Source organism: Callospermophilus lateralis, chromosome 1, assembly GCF_048772815.1.
Source record: "Callospermophilus lateralis isolate mCalLat2 chromosome 1, mCalLat2.hap1, whole genome shotgun sequence".
NCBI lineage: Eukaryota > Metazoa > Chordata > Mammalia > Rodentia > Sciuridae > Callospermophilus > Callospermophilus lateralis.
The window spans coordinates 136234880-136251687 of record NC_135305.1 but is presented as its reverse complement, the minus strand read 5'-3'; positions in this window follow the sequence as shown (position 1 = coordinate 136251687).

Genomic DNA, 16808 nt, shown 5'->3' with positions numbered 1-16808 from the left:
GCTTAGGCTTTGATTTAGGGTTGAATTTAGAGTTAGGTTTTCATCTAAGGTTAGTGCTAGGGCTAAGCATAGGGCAAGGGTTAGGACTAGGATTTGGGATAATGTAAGGTTTATGGGAAGCAATAGGATTAGAATGAGTGATAGGGCCAGTGTGAGATTTAGGGTTATTCTTAGTACTAGGATTAGGGTTAGGGTTAGGTATATGAATAAATTATGGCTAGGGTTAGTGTTAGACCTAGGGTTAGGGCTAGTTTTATAATTATTATTAGGTTTAGGGCTAGTTTTAGGCTTAGGCATCGAGTTAGGTTTAGATTTAAAGTTAGGTTTCAATCTAATGTTAAAGATAGGGCTAAGGATAGGCGAATTGTGATGACAAGGGTTAGGGTTAGAGTTAGAGTTACGTTTAGGTTAAGGAATGTGGTTTTGGCTAGGTTTAGGGCTGGGTCAAGGTTTAGTATTAGTGTTAGGGTTTTGTTAGGGTTAGCCTTATGATTAAGGCTAGGTTTATGGCTAAAATGAGGTTTAGGGTTTTGGTTAGAGTTAGGGATAGTATTAGGGCTTGGGCTAATGTCAGGTTGAGGGTTATAGTTAGGGCTAGATTTAGTGTTAGATTTATGTCTTGTTCCAGTGTAGAGATTAGGTGTAGGGTAAGATTCAGGTTTATGTCTAGGGTTATTTTTAGGGTCAGGGTCAGAGATAGGGTTTGGGTTAGGTTAGGGTTTAGGTTTAGGGTCATGACAGGGTTATTTTAATGGATAGGGTTAGGGTTAGGCCTACATTTAGCTTAAGGATTAGAGTTATTGTTCAGGTAATGAATAGGTTTAGACATAATTTTAGTGCTAGGGTTATGTATAGGATTTGGGCTACTTTTGGGTTAGGGATAGGTTTAAGTTTAGGCTTAAAGCTAGGTTTAAGACTCATATTAAGGCTAGGTTTTGGGTTAGGTTATGGCTAGGATTAAGGCTACAGCTAATGTATGAAATACACTTAAGATTAGTGCTAATAATAGGGTTAGAGTTAGTGCTAGGTCTATTGTTAGGATGAGGTTTACACTGATGATGATGTTTAAAGCCAGAGTTACTATTAGGGTAAGAGTCAGGGTCAGGGTTAGTTTTCTGGTTAGGGTTAGGACTAGAATTAGGGATATGGTTAGGGCTAGGTGTAGGGTTAGGTTTTGGTTCAGGTTAAGGGTTATGGTTATGGCTATGACTTGGTTTTGTTTTAAGGCTAGAGCTAGGGTTAGAGCTAGTTTTAGGATTAGCATTAGTGTTAGAGCTAGTATTAGGTTTAGGTTTAGGCTTAGGTTTAGTGTTAGATTTATGGTTCATATTAGATCTAGGGTTATGGCAGGGTATGAATAGAGCTAAGGTTACACCAAGGGTTAGGACTAGGATTAGGGTTCTAGAAAGAGATAAATTTTGAACTAGTGTTAGGGTTAGGGTGAGAGTAACTGTTAGTCTTTGGGCTACAGTTAGGTTTAGGGTTAGGGATAGGGCTAAATTAGAGCTAAGATTATGGCTAGGGTTAATGTTAGGGTTAGGCCTAGGTTTTGGATTAGTGATAAAATTAAGGCTATGTTTATGGCTAGGATAAGGGCTAGGGTTTGTGTAAGGTTAGCATTAGAATTAAGGATAAAGTTAATATCAGGTCTAGGGTTAAGGTTAGCATCAGTTTTAGGGTGAGGTTTATGTCTAGGTCTAGTGTAAGGATAGGTAGGTAAGAGTAAGGTTTATATCTAGGGGAATTATTAGGGTCACGGTCAGTGTTAGGGTTTAGGTTTGAGGTTAGATTAGGGCTTGAATTAGCATGAGTGTTAGTGTTAGTGTAATGATTGTTTTAGGTTTAGGGTTCAGTGTAGGTTTAGTTTAATTGATAGGTTTGTGGAAAGCGATAGGGTTAGGATTAAGCCTAGGGTTAACATTATGGTAAGGGTTATTTTTAGGGTAATGGATAAAGTCAGACTTAAGGTTAGGGCTAGGCTGATGGTTAGGATTAGGTCTTGTGTTAGGGTTAAGTTGACGGTTAGAACTAGAATTAGTTTTAGGGTTATGTTTAGCCTAAGGGTTAGGTTCTGATCTATGATTAGTGCTAGCCTGAGAGTTAAGTTTAGTTTTAGGACAAAAGATAGGATTATGGTAAATTTTTGGGTTAGGGTTGGGGTTAGGGTTAGACCTAGGTTCAGTGTTAGAGTCAAAATAAGGGTCAGGGTTAGGGTTAGGGTTTGGGATAGTGTTAGAGCTAAAATGAAGGCTAGGATTAGGACTATTAATAGGGTTAGAGTTTTGGTTAGTCTAAGGACTAGGGATAGGTCTACGGTTGCTCTTAGGTTTAGGGTTTCCTTAGGGTAAGGGAATGATTTAGATCTAGGCTTAGGGCTATGGTTAGGGTTAGAGTTAGAGTTAAAGCTAGGTTTAGGGCTCAGTTTAAGACTAGTTTTTGTGTTAGGGTTAGGGCTAGGATTAGGCCAACGGCTAATGTAACAACTAGGGTTACCATTAGGGTTAGTTTTAGGGTTAGGATTAGGGGTAGGTTGAGTGGTAGTGTTAGGTTTAAGGTTGGGGTGAAACTTATAGGTATGGTTTTTATTAGGATAGGAGTCTGGGTCAGGGTTAGTTTTAGGGTTAGCATTAAGACTCGAATTAGGGCCATTGTTAATGTTAGTTTTCGGTTTGAGTTTAGAGTGGTGTTTAGAGATAGGATGAGTTTTCGGATATGATTCAGGATCAGGATTACTTTTAAGGTGAGGCTTAAGACTCAAATTAGGGCTAGGTTTAGGTCTAGTTGTAGTGTTAGTGTTTGGTTTAAGTTAAGGTTTAGGGTTAGGGATATTGTTCAGTTTTGTTTCACTGCTAGGTTTAGGGTTAGGGCTAGATTTACGATTAGGGCTACATTATGATCCTAATTAGGATTAGCGTTAGTTTTAGTGTTAGGCTTAAGGTTAGATTTGGAATTAGGGTCAGGACTGGGACTAACTTTAGGACAAGTGCTAGGGCTAGTGTTAGGTTTATGGTAGCATATAGGAATAAAACTAGGGGTAGGGCTAGGGCAAAAGTAAGAGTCTAAGGGCTAGGGTTTGGATACGGTTAGAGATAGAGCTAAATTAGGGTTAGGATTAGGGCTATGTTTTGGGTTAAGCTTAAGCCTAGGGTTAGGGTTAGGGTTAAGTTTAAATTTAGGTTGAGGTATTTCATTATACCTAGGTTTAGAGGTAGGGTAAGGGTTAGAATTAGGGTTAGGTGTAGGGTTAGATTTGGGGTTATGATTAAGCCTAGGTTTAGGGCTAGGACGAGGTCTAGGAGTGTTTTTAGGGTTAGGGCTAGGATTATGGCTAGAGCTAATTTCAGGTCCAGAATTTTGGTTAAAGATAGTTTTAGGATTATTTTTATGGCTACATCTAGGCTAAGGGTTAGGTGTTGGGTTACAGTCAAGTTTAGAGCTAGGGGTATTATTAGGGTCAAGGCCTGGGTTAGGGTTTGGGATAGGTTAAGGTATCAAGTTTTGGCTTGAATTAGTTTTAGGATTAAGGTTAGGATAATGATAGGGTTAAGTTTAGGATTCAGGTTAGGTTTAGGGTATCAAAAGTGTTAGGATTCGGATTAATGTAAGGTTTATGCCTAGGGTCATCATTATCCTTAGGGTTATGGTTATGGTAATGGATAGAGGTAGAGATCAGTTTAAGGTTAGAGTTATGGTTACAATTAGGGCTAGTGTTAATGTTAGGTTAGGTTTAATACTAGGGTTAGGGCTTGGATTATGGATAGGTTTTGGGTTATGTTAGCACTAGTTTTAGGATTACAGCTAAAGCAAGCCCTAGGTTTACAATTAGGGCTAGCTTTAGGGTTTTAGTGCTAGGTTTAATGTTAGGGTTAGGTTTGGGGTTAGGATGATTTTTAGAGCTGGAAGTGTTAGGGTCAGTGTCAGGTTCAGGGTTAGTTTTTGGGTTCGGTTTCTAACTCAAATTAGGCCTAGGGTAAGGTTTAGGTGTAAGGTTAGGGTTTGGCTTAAGTTAATGGTTCAGGTTAGAATTATTGCTCAATTTTGTTTTAGGGTTAAAGCTATTTTAGGGCTCGTTTTAGGATTAGTATTATGGTTTGGGCTAGTGTTAGGATAGGCTTAGACTTCTGGTTAAGGCTAGATTTAGAGTTACATTTTGCCTAAAGTTAGTGCTAGGGATAAGGACTGGGCAAGGGTTAGTACTAGGGTTAGGGCTAGGGTTAGGGTTATGGTAAGGGACAGGGTTAGAAGGAGTGATAGGGCTAGTGTGAGAGTTAGAGTTAGTCTTAGTACTAGGGTTAGGGTTAGGGTTAGAAATAGAGTTCAATTATGTCTAGGGTTATCTTAGGGCTAGGGTTAGGGCTAGTTCTAGGATTAGGCTTAGGCATTGAGTTAGGGTTAGATTTAGAGTTAGATTTCAATCTAGGCTTATTGCTAGGGCTAAGAATAAGTAAAGGGTTACCATTAGGGTTAGGGTTAGAGTTAGGTTTTAGTTTAGGCTAAGGATGTGGTTATAGCTAGGTTTAGGGCAATGCAAAGTTAGTACTAGGGTTAGAACTAGGGTTATGGTTAGGGTTATTTTTGAGGCTATGTTGAGGGTTATAATGAGCACTAGGATTTTTTTTAGGGTTATGGATAGTATTAGGGATATGGCTAATGTCAAGTCTAGGGTTACAGTTAGGGATAGATTTAGTGTTAGATTTATGGTATTGTCCAGTGTAAGGGTTAGGTTTTTGGTTAGGGTCAGGTATAGATCTAGCATTTTTAGAATCAGGTTCATGTTTAAGGTTTGGGTTAAGTTACTGTTTAGGTGCAGGGCTCGAATTAGTATTAGATTTATTGTTAGGATAATGACAGGGTTAGGATTAGGGTTTAGGTTTGGTTTAGCGTAATGTATAGGGTTACTGTTAGGCCTAGGGTTATCATAATGATTAGGGTTATTGTTTGGATAATGGATAGGTTTATGTATAGAATTAAAGCTAGTGTTTGGGGTAGTGTTAGGATTAAATTTAGGTTTAAAGCTACATTTAGGACTCAGATTAAGGCTAGGTTTTGGGTTAGTTTAGGTCTATGGTCAAGGCTACCACTAATGTATGAAGTAAGTTTATGATTACAGCTAGTTTTAGAGTTAGAGTTAGGTCTAGGTCTAGTGTTATGGTTAGGTTTAAGGTAATGATGATTTTTAGAGCCAGGATAAGTGTTAGGGTCAGAGTTAGCATCAGGGTTATTTTTCGGGTTAAGGTAAGACTATAATTAGGGATAGGGTTAGAGCTAGGAGTCGGGTTAGGTTTTGGTTTAGGATAAGGGTTTAAGTTAGGGCTATGACTTGGTTTTGTTTTAGGGCTAGGGGTAGGGTTAGGGCTAGTTTTAAGATTAGTCTTAGGGTTAGGGCTACTGTAAGTGTGAGACTTAGGTTTAGCTTAAGGATTAGAGGGAAGAGTAGAGTTATGGTTAGATTTAGTCTTAGAGTGAGGGTTAAATTTAGAGTTAGGTTGATATCTAGGTTTTGAGATAGGGCTAAGTACAGGGTACGGTAGGGCTATGTTTAAGGCTAGGTGTATGGTTATGCTAAGGGATAGGGTTACAACTATGTATATGGTTATTTTGAGAGTTAGAGTTAGTCTTTGGGCTAGGGTTAAGGTTAGAGATAGGGATAAATTAGGGCTAGGATTAGGGCTAGGGTTGGTGTTAGGGTTAGGCCTAGGCATAGGTCTAGGGTTAGTGTTATGTTTAGGGTAAGGGATGGGAATATAGCTACTTTTTAGGACTAGGGTGAGATTTAGGGTTAAGTTAGGGCTAACGTTAGGGTTAGTTTTATGATTAAGGTGAGGTTCATGGATAGAATGGGGGCTAAGTTTTGCATTAGAGTTAGGGCTAGGATTAGAGCGAGGGGTAATGTCAGGTGCAGGGTATGGTTAGGGATAGTTTTAGGGATGGATTATGGCTAGGTCTATTGTGAAGTTTAAATTTCTTATTAGGGTCAGGTTTACAGCTATGGGTATTATTAGAGTCAGGGTGAAGATTAGGGTTTTGGTTTGGTTAAGGTTTAAGATTAGGGCTCAAATTAGTCATGTTTAGTAGTCCGGAAATGACACAGTTAGGTTTAGGTTTCAGGTTAGGTGTAGGTTAATGGACAGGATTAAGGCTAGTTCTAGGATTAGGGTTCCACTTAGGGTTAGCAGAAGGATTATAGTTATCTTATGGTAATGAATAGGGTTAGAACTAGGGTTAGGGCTAGGGTTATGGTTAGGATTATGTCTAGGGTTAGGCTTAGGGTTATGGTTAGGTCTAGGGTTATTACTAGGGTTATATTTAGTGTTAAAGCTAAGGTAGGGCTTGGATTAGGATTATGTCTAGGGTTAGACTTAGGGTTATGGTTAGGTATAGGGTTATTGTTAGGGTTATATTTAGTGTTAAAGCTAAGGTAGGGCTTTGATTATGTGTAGCTTTTGTGATAGGTTAAGGCTATGGCTAATGTAGGAAGTAGTGTAATTATTAGGACTTCTTTTATGGTTAATGCTAGGGCTAGGTGTCATTTTAGGGTTAGTTTTAGGGTTAGGGTAAAGTTTAAAGCTAGGGTTAGTGTTAGTGTCAGGAAAAGTGTTTGGGTAGAGTAATGGTTATAGGGTTAAAGCCAGAATTAGGACTAGGGTTAGGTCTAGAGGTTGGGATAGAGTTTGGGTTATGTTAAGACTACGTCTAGTTAATCTTTAGGTCTAGAGCTATAGTCATGGCTAGATTTATGATTAGGTTTAGGTCTAGGTCTAATATTAGATTTAGGTTTAGGTGTAAGGTTACAAGTAGGGCTAGAGTTAGGTTTTGGTTTAGGGTTAGGTTTAGATTTAGATCTAAGATTAGTGTTAGGGTCAGAATAATGGTCAGGCATAGGGTTAGTGTTAAGCATATGGTTAGATCTAGAATGAAATCTAGGGTTAGGAATAGTTATAGACTTAGGGTTTTGGTTTGGCTAAGGATTAGTGCTAAGAATATGGTTAGCATTAGGGTGAGGTTTTGGCTTAAGGTAAGGGATAGGGTTAGAGCTAGGGTTAGGACCAGGGTTAGGGTTAGGTTTAGGGTTAAAGCTCATGTTAGGACTTGGATTGTCTTGTTTTATATTTTGTTAGGACTAGTGTAATGGTTACGGCTATTATAAGAACTAGGGTTAAAATTAGAGTTAGTTTTAGGGTTAGGTTTAGGGCTAGGTCTAGTGTTAGGGTTAGTTTGAAGGTTAGGGTGATATTTTGAGCTAGGTTTAGTTTCTGGATATGAGTCAGTGTCATGGTTATGTTTATGGTTATGGTTAGATTTCAAATTAGGGATAGGGTTAGGTCTGGTGTAGGGTTAGGTTTTGGTCTAGAGTAAGGATTAGTTTTAGGGGTATGGATCGGTATTTTTTTAGGGCTAGAGCTAGGGTTGGGGCTTATTTTTGGATTAGCATTAGGGTTAGTGCTAGTTTCAGGGTTAGGCTGAGGTCAGTTGAGGGTTAGTTACAGAGATAGGTTTTGATCTAGAATTAGCACTAAAGCTAAGGATAGTGCAAGAGTTACAACTATGGTTAGAGCTTGGGTTAGGGTTATTGTAATGCTTAGGGTTAGAAGTAGGGATAGTTCTTGTGTGAGAATTATAGTTAGTTTTAATTCTAGTGTTAAGGTTATTGTTAGGAATAGGGCTAAATTAAGGCTAGGTTTAGTGTTTGCGTTAGGGCTAGAGTTAGCATTGTGGTTAGGGCTAGGGCGAGTTTTAGGGTTAGAGTAAGGGTTAGGGATTAAGCTACAGTTAGGGCTAGGGCGAGTGTTAGGTTCAGTGTTAGGTCTGGATTAGGGTTATGGTTATAGTTAGGGTTATGTTTGGGATAAGGGCTAGGGTTTTCATTTAGGGTTAGAGTTAGTTTTAGAATAATGTATTGGATTAGATGTAAGATTAGGTTTAGAGTTAAGTTTAGGTTATGGTTAAATTTAGGTTTAGTGATAGGTTTAGTTTTGATTTATTTTAAGGGTTACGATTAAGTTTATGGCAGGGTAGGTTTAGGGTTAGGTCTACTTGTAGGTTTATGATTAGGGTTAGTGACAGGGTTTTGTTTAGGGCTAGGGTTATTATTCAGGTTGGGGTTAGGGTTAGGGTAATGTTAAGATTAGAGCTAGTGTTAGTACTAGGGTTAAGGTTAGGATTAGGTCTAAGGTAAGGTTTAGATTTAGGAATAGGTTTTTGGTTATGTTTAGGCTAAAGGTTAGGCTTTGAGCTAGGGTTATGTGTAAGGCAAGTGTTAGGGTTAGTGCTACATTTAGGATTATCGTTATGCATAGGGTAGGTTTAGGCCTCAGATTCAGGATAGGTTTTATGTTAAGTTTAGGCCTAGTGTTAAGGCTATATGTAATGTAAGATCTAGGGTTCTGACTAGAGCTAGTTTTAGGATTAGAGTTATGGCTATGTCTAGTGTTAGGTTTAGGTTTTGCGTTAGGTTCATGTTTAGAGCTAAGTTTAGTGTTAGTGTTAGGGTCAGTGTTCAGGTTAGAGTTAGGTTTATGGTGAAAGGCAGAATTAGGACTAGAGTTAGGTCTAGGCATAGGGTTAGTGTTGGCTTTAGGTTAAGGATTATGTCAGGACTAGGGTTCAGGGTTTTATTAGGTCTAGGTCTAGAGGTATGGCTATATTTAGGATTAGGCTTAGGTCTAGGGCTAGTGTTAAGGTTTGGTTTAGGTATAAGTTTACTCATAGGGCTAGTTTTAGGGTTTGGTTCAGGGTTAGGGCCAGATTTAAACTGAGAGTTAGTGTTAGGGTAAGGACTTGAGATAAGGTTAGAGCTAGAATGAAGGCTAGAGTTAGGACTAGTAATAGGGTTAGGGTTTCAATTAGGCTATGAATTAGATCTAGGATTAATGTTAGCATTATGGATAGGGTTTGGCTTAGGGTAAGAGATAGAGTTAGAGCTAGGGTTAGTGCTAGGTTTAGGGTTAATTAGAGTTAGGGCTAAGGTTAGGTTTATGTTTAGGTTTACTTCCTGGGTTAGGACTCAGAATAGGACTAGTTTTTCTGTTAGGTTTTGGCTAGGGTTAGGGCTATGGCTAATATAAGAACTTAGGTCATGATTAGAATTAATATTTGGTCTAGATGTAGTGTTAGAGTTATCTTTAGGGTTATTGTGATATTTAGAATTAAGGTTAGTATTAGAATATAAGTCAGGGTCAGGGTTAATTTTATGACTAGGATATGAATCAGAGCTAGAAGGTTATGGCAAGGCTTAGGTTTAGTGTTTGGTTTAGGTTAATATTTATTGTTAGGACAATGGTTCAGTTTTGTTTAAGGTATAAGCCTAGGGTTATGGCTAGTTTTAAGATTAGAAATAGTGTTAGGTCTAGTGGTAGGTTGAGGATTAGGCTTAGAGTCAAATGTAGAGTTATGGTTATATCAAGGGTACGATCTAGTGCTAGGTTTAGGGCTAAGGATGGGTCTTGTGTTAGGTTTATTTTAGTGGATAGGGTTAGAACTAGAAATAGGCCTGGGGAGAGTTAGAGTTAGTCTTAGGCCAAGGTTAGGTTAGAGTTAGGGTTAGGGCTAAATTAGGGCTAGGATTAGTGCTAGGATTAGTGTTAGTGTTAGGCCTATGGTTAGGGGTAAAGATATGGTTAGTGTTAGTGTTAGAGATAGTGATAGGGTTAGGGGAAAGTATGGCTTTATACCTAAGTTCAGGTCTAGGGCGAGGGTTAAAATTAGAGATAGGGGTATAGTTAGGGTTTGGGTTAGGATTAAGGCTATGTATAGCCTAAGATGAGGACTAGTCTTTTTGTCAGGGTTAGGGCTAGGATTAGGGCTGGGTCTAATGTCATATCTGGGTGTATGGTTATGGTTAGTTTTAGGGTTAGACTATGGCTAGGTCTAGTGCAAGGTTTAGGTTTAGGTTAAGGGTCAGGCTTAAAGCTAGGTGTATTATTAGGGTCAGGTTTCGAGTAGGGTTTGGTTTAGGTTAATATTTAGGGTTAAGGCTTGGATTAGTGTTAGGGATAGGGTTACATTCCGGGTTAGGGTAATTGGTAGAGTTAGGTTTAGGGTTCAGATTAGGTTTAGAGTAATGAATAGGGTTAGTGTTACCAGTAAAGTTTTAGTTCTAGGGCAATAGTGTTAGCGTTAGGCCTATGGTTAGCATTTGTTTTAGGCTTATCTTTAGGTTAACAGATAGGGTTAGAGTTAGGGTTATGTTTAGGGTTAAACTTAGGTTTAGGGATCAAAATAGGGCTAGGATTTGTCTTAGCATTAGGGCTACAGATAATGAAAGAACTAGACTTCTGATTAGGGCTAGTTCTAGGGTTAGTGTTAGGTCAATGTTTAGAACTAGGGTTACTATTAGGATCCGAGTAAGGGTCAGGGTTACCTCAAGCTTTAGAGTTAGGATTCAAATTAGGACTATGTTTAGGGCTAGGTGTAGGGTTAGGGTTTGGTTTAGGTTAAGGGTTAGTGTTAGGGTTATGGCTTGGTTTTGTTTTAGGTCTAGGGTACTGTTAGGGCTAGTTTTCAAATTAGCATTTGGGTTAGGGCTAGTTTTTGAATTAGCATTTGCGTTAGGGATAGTGTTAAAGTGAGCTTTAGTCTTAAGTTTAGGATTAGATCCAGGTTTAGGGCTAGGGTGAAGGTTAGGACTAGGGTTAGGGCTAGGGATAGGGATAGGGTTTGGGTTATAGTAATGGATAGTTTTAGAACTAGGGATAGGGATAGGGCGAGAGTTAGAGTTGGTCTTAGGACTAGGGATAGTGTTAGGTTTAGGGTTAAGGCTAAATTAGGGCTAGATTAAACCTATGGTTACTAATAGCTTTAGGCCAAGGTTTAGGGCTAGGTTTAAGGTTAGCATTAGGGTTTGGGTAAGGTATGATGTTACAGCTACATTTAGGGCTAGGGCAAAGCATAATATTAGGTTTAGGGCTAGGGTTAATGTTAGGCATAGGATTAAGGCTTGGCTTTAGGATAGGTTTAGGGCTAGTATTTGTGTTAGGGTTAGGTATAAGATTAGGGATAGGGCTAATATCAGGTCTAGGGTTATAGTTAGGGATTGTTTCAGGCTAAGGATTATGGTCAGGTCTATTGTAAGTGTTAGGTTGAAGGTTATACTCAGGTTTAAAGCTAGGGATATTATTAGGGTCAGTGTCAGGGTTAGGGTATGAGTTAGGTTAACGATTAAGCTTAGGGCTCAAATTAGGTTAAGCGCTAGTGTTAGGGTTAGGGTAATGAATATGGTTAAGTTTAGGGTTAAGGTTAGAATTAGAGTAGTGGACAGGTTTAGGGTTAGGAATACGGTTAGGTTAAGGCCAAGGATATAATATGGTTAGGGTTATGGTTTGGGTAATAGATTGAATTAGAGCTACAGTTAGGACTAGTGTTATGGTTAGGTTAGAGCTTTGGTTAGGGTTAGGCCTAGGGTTAGAATTTGGTTAGGGTTATGGTTAGGTTAATGGATAAGATTAGAGCTAGGTATATCACTAGGATTAAGGTTAGAATTAGGGCTATTGTTTGGGTTAGTTTTATGGTTAGGACAAGGTTTAGGTTTTATGGTTAGGTTTAGGTTAAGTGCTAGGGCTAGTGTTAGGGTTAAGGCTAGGGTTAAAGCTAGGGTTAGCGCTCTGATTAGGTCTAGGTTTTGAGTTAGGTTAGGACTATTTAGGACTAGGACTAATGCTAGAACTAGGGTTATGATTAGGACTAGTGTTAAGCTTAGCATTATGTCTAAATCTAGTGTGTAGATTAGGTTTAGGTTTAGGTTGATGATTAGAGATGGGGTTCGTTTACCATCAGAGTCAAAATAAGTGTTACTGATCAGAGTTAGGGATAGACTTGAATTAGGGCTAGGGTTAAGGCTAGGTGTAGGGTTAGGTTATGTTTAAGGGTTAGGGTAAGAATTAGGGATAGGTCTAATGTCAAGTCTAGGATGGTTTGATTAGGGTTAGCATTAGCACTTTGTTAGTTTTGTTTTACAGCTAGGGCTACTTTTAGAGTTAGTGATAGAGTTTGTGCTAGTAGTACGATGAGGTTTAGGCTTAGGTTTACTGTTATAGTTAGATCTAGGTTTAGGGCTATGGCTACGTTTAGGGCTAAGTTTAGGGCTAGTGTTAGGTTTATTAATGGATACAGTTAGAGCTAGAAATTGGGCTAGGGCAAGAGCTAGAGTTAGTCTTAGGGCTAGGGTTAGGGTTAGGTTTATGGTTAGGGTTAAATTAGGGCTAGATTTAGGGCTAGGATTAGTTTTATTGTTAGGCCTAGGGTTAGGTATAGGGTTAGGGTTAGGGGAAGGAATGGGTTTTTTGCTAAGTTTAGGGCTAGGGTGAGGGTTAGAATTAGGGTTAGAGCTAGGGTTAGGGTTAAGGCTATGTTTAGTGCTAGGATGAGGATTTGTTTTAGTGCTAGGGCTAGGATTAGGGATAGGGTAATGTCAGGTCTAGATTTTTGGTTAGTGTTAGTTTTAGGGTTAGGTTATGGCTAGGTCTAGTGTAAGTGTTAGGTTTAGGTAAGCGTCAGGTTTAAAGATAGGTGTATTGTTAGGGTCAGGGTCTGGGTAGGGTTCGGATTAGGTTAAGTTTTAGGGTTAAGGATTGAATTAGCTTTAGGGTTAGGTTTATGGATAGGGTAAAGGATAGAATTAGGCTTATGGTTCCGGTTAGGTTTAGAGTAATGTATAGGTTTAGTGTTAGTGATAGGGTAATTGTTAGGGTTATTGTTAGACCTAGGGATAGCATTTGGGGTAGGCTTATCTTTAGGGTAATGGATAGGGTTAGAGCTAAGGTAAGGTCTAGGATTAAGATTAGGTTTAGGGTTAGGTTTAGGGTTAGGCCTAGGGTAATAGTAGGGTTAGGTTTAGTTTAAGCATAGGCATTTGATCTAGGGTTAGGGCTAAGGCGAGTGTTAGGGTTTGAGTCATGGCTGGGGTTTTGTTTAGTGTTAGGGTTATCTTTAGGCTAAGAATTAGAGTTTGAGCTAGGGTTAAGGCTAGGTTGACGCTTAGCTTTCAGGTTATGATTAGGGCTAGTTCCACCATGTGACCAGCACACTGGTTTCATTAAACAGGTTCTTGGCATAAAAGTCTGCTAACATGATCAAAATAAACACACAGACTCAATTACCTTTTTCTATGACCAGGTCCGAGACGGCTCTCACCTCTCTGGCTCACATCTCAAACCACCCGGTAGGACAGCAAGGATTACTCAAGGCTAGAAAGAGAGAGAGAGGCAGAGCATGACAGGGAGTGTCCTTTTATTGGGGAACAAGAAATTTAGGGGAGAATTCCATCCAGTGAAGGTCGACGGGGGCAACACTCCAAGGTCAGGGTCAGTGATGGCCTCAGGGTCAGTGGTCATTCACACCCCTGCATGGACAGGCTCTCGCACCAGGAGAGGGTGAAGAAAGCTCCAACATAGTTTAGGCAGAGCGCCTCACACTCAATCCGGGAGTTGCCCAATCACGTGTGAGAATGGCTTCTCACATATTCCCCCATTTTTTTCTTAAAAATGAGGCGGTGGTTCACTCTTTGGAGTTTCTGTATTCTTGTTCCAAGATCTTGCCATCCTATAATTACAACACAAAAGAAAATTAACAGAAAAGAGATCAATCCAATAATGTACCAGGCCAAGTGTTTAAGAATATTTCCAGTGTTAAATCCATTTAAATCCTTCAATATTTGGAGAGCCAAAGAAGAAAGATAAAAAAATCAGCTTTATTATTTTGAGTGTCTTGGATATGGTGATGAAGTTCCAAAATATCCAAGCTATTATTACTATTTTGCCAAATACCTAACAAATGGCTTTTAATCTTCTTCCAATCCCAGAGAGAAGCATTGTACTCACCTGTAACACACACATATTTATAATTTGCATGACATTTATGCCTTTCTTTAAATTTTAAGGCTGAAAGTTCATTACCTATGTCTATAACAGTTGCCTCTAAGGCATTTAATTTAGTCTCAATCCTTTCATCAATATTTACTTGATTATGCAGACACTCAGAAGTATTTTGAGCTAAATTATTAAGAAATTTTGCATGCTGAATATTTTGAGACAATATCAGAGACAAAGAGACAGTTGAGGTAATAAAAGTGACTAAAGCCAAAACTCCAACATTTATAATTCCAATGGCACATTTAGGTCTTGCTAGCTGGGCATGAATTTGCTGCAAGATTTGAAAACCGGTATCAGTATACCATGGCTCTGAAATATTAGCAGGTAATAAAACAAAAGTGGGCTGATGAAGTATCAGCATTCCTTTTCCTCCATTATACCTAGAAATACAATTGGTTAGGTTACATTTGTTACATGTAACAATATTTCTTTCATCTATCCAATTAACTTTTACATTTCCAATAATTAAAACATAAGGAGATTGGACACAGGCTCGTAAGCCATAGCAAGATCCCTCCTTACAATTCTTGCCAACAAATTATGGTAAAGGCTTGTCTGTGAAATGTAAGAATTCTGAGGCAGCAATTAAGCACCAAACATCCTTTTGAATACCAGCCTCACTATAAGTCAAAATATTACTAACAAATCCTGCAGGTGTCATAGCAGAATTTTTTTATAATTGTCTCTTATCAATTTTTGGAGACCAGTCTAAAATATACCCATTCCCTGGGGAAGTACTTTCCAGCAATATCTTTTAACAGGTTTCTTAAAATTAATTGCTGGAATAGTGAAAGCAAATCTTTCACAATCTCCAGGATGTAACCTTATAGAGAAAAAAAATCTTCTAAATCTACTACCATCAAGGTGTAGTTTAAAGGGATGGCTGTGGGGGAGAAAAGTCCTGACTGTAATGATCCCATGGGCCGAATTGCATGATTTATCACTCTTAAATCTTATAGCAATCTCCAATTTCCTGACTTTTTTTAATAAAAAATAGGTGTATTCCAAGGACTAAGTGTTGGTTCTATATTACCAGCCTGAAGTTGTTTCTCAATTAACCTATAAATTATTTAATTTTTTTCCCTGAGATGGGTCACTGAGAAATCCATATAGGCTCCTCTGTGAGCCAGGTGATTTTTTCAGCTGTCTAAGGGATTGGGGAAGTACTCAGGACCCCTAGTAAGAATTTTGGCTTGGAAAATTTACTAATCTTTGTCGTGGAGACTGGTTTGTAAACAGATTCTCTCCCTAAAGGGTCTCCTTATCTTTTCCAAGAAAATACCTCTGATTAACTTCCTCAACTGACCTTATAGAATTTGGAATAACTAATAAAAATCCCATTTTGGCTAAAATATCCCTTCCACATAGGTTTGCTGGTGCTACATGTAAGGGCCAATTCCTAGGCCAGAATCTACTAGAAAAGACCGAAATGTCGGCTCCTGTGTCTAGAATTCCTTGGAACCTTTTATGATTAATTTTAAGTTCTAATAAAGGGTGTTCTTGTCACACAAATTGCGACCAGTACACTCTGTCTAGTGGTTTAGAAACTGAATTTACTGGCAGGTGTTTATCTGAATCACAGGGCAATAAAATTAATTGGTCAAATGTATCATTTGGAGTGAGCCTTAGGGCATAATTGGATCTTACAGTAACATTGAATTGTCCTTTAAAATCTGAATCTATCACACCAGGTATTACCTCAATGGCTCCCTTTAAATTATTACATCCCAAAATTAAACCTATAGTACTATCAAGAAGCGGCCCAAAAATCCCAGTAGGGATTTGTTTCGGCCCTGATTTAGGATTCAATTCAATTGTCCTTGAGGGTCCTAAGGAAACTGTCTGTGATCTACATTCCGTTAAGAATCGCTGGCCATCCTGGTGGGCACCAGTGACGTCACACTGTGTGACTTCTTTTCGAATTCCCCCTATCGTTGCTTGGCCTGGGGAGGGGTCAACCAGAAGTTATTTTTTCTCCCGCTAGGAGGAAATGGCGGCGAGAAGGTGGGCTGATCCACGCCATCTTGATCCGACACGTAGGGTTGAGTTCTGCAATATCTATTATCACCAGTAGATGAAGCCCTGAACTTAAAATTGTGCATGTGACATTCACATGCATAATGGTTATTTCTCCCACAAAGTAAGCAACTCCCGTGGGGTTTCGTACTAATTCCTGCGGCTTTAGTGTTTCTTTTAGTGCTGTGGCTGGGGCTACTGTCTGTAAATGTGGAGAGTCTGTCTCAGAATACAATCAGATAAACTCAGAAATGGTCACTTTTTTATGGTGCGGGCTAAGAACATCTTGACAATATTTATTTGCATTTTCAAATTCCAATTTCTTAACAATAAACTCGCACACCCCAGGGTTTCCGATAGACCTATTTTCAGTCTGATACAATTGGGCTACGAAATCTGAGTACGGCCCATTTGCACCCTGGCTGACTCTGGTAAGAACTAAATTGGATTGGTCTGTAGAGACTATTTGCCTCCAGGCACGTTTAGCACAATTGGTAATTTGATCACATACTACAAACTCATAATTTAACTGTCTTTCTAAATTAGCAAATTCACCCATTCCTAAATACATTTCTACTGGAGTCTGTAAATTTTGTCGTCTATTTTTTTCTGCCTGTTCAGTACAAAAATCAGTCCAATAAGAACACCAAAGTAAGAAATACCCTCCACTTAAACAAGATCTGGCTAATGAAATCCAATCACTAGGTGGGAGAGGCTGTGAGCAGATATTATTGATCAGGCTTCTGTACAAAAGGCGTATTTGGACCATATGTCTTGCATGCACTTTTCAACTCCTTAATGGTTTTAAAAGGGAATACAGCATGAACCCTAACTCTCTGATCCTGTTCATTAATCTGTTCAAAAACTGGGAAAAGTTGAAAACCACTAATATCTTCCCCCGCTTCCTGTGCCTTCTTAATACCACGC